This window comes from Charadrius vociferus, unplaced genomic scaffold, assembly GCF_000708025.1.
Source record: "Charadrius vociferus isolate BGI_N301 unplaced genomic scaffold, ASM70802v2 scaffold298, whole genome shotgun sequence".
NCBI lineage: Eukaryota > Metazoa > Chordata > Aves > Charadriiformes > Charadriidae > Charadrius > Charadrius vociferus.
The window spans coordinates 4,281,813-4,282,379 of record NW_009649936.1 but is presented as its reverse complement, the minus strand read 5'-3'; positions in this window follow the sequence as shown (position 1 = coordinate 4,282,379).

Here is a 567-nt window from a genome sequence, read left to right as displayed (position 1 = left end):
CATGGCATAAAAATTCACTTGCAAGGGTACTGTACCAGATCTAGAATCTCATTCTCCCTCCCAAAAACCATACTGGTCATTTACTTAGGAAAAAAAAAAAAAAGTAGTTTTAGAGACACAGTCATGGTATATGGTCCAATTTAGGGCAACAGAAATATATTTAATAATAAAGATAGTGATAAGCTACACATATAAGTATCAGACAAATGTGTTAACTACTTATATTTTTAACTGATGAACTCTGGGCCATACAGCTGGTGGTGTGGGAATGAGGGAAAGCTATTGACTACTCCGTGGAGACCCGGGACATGTGGCTAATTGAAGCAATATTTCAGGATAAAACCAGCACTTGATTTATTATTGTTTACACACATCATAAGCGGGGCCTCTGGGCAATGTCAAGTTTCAGCTCCTAATTGCGGCTGTGTAAACACTTGGGAAGCCTCGGTCTAGGTGTCAAGAAGCCTCTACTGGTAATCGAGCCAAGAGACAATGAGGTCACATCAAAAATTTAAAAAAAAAAAAAAAAAAAAAAAAAGAAAAAGAAAAAACACCCCCACCCAAAAA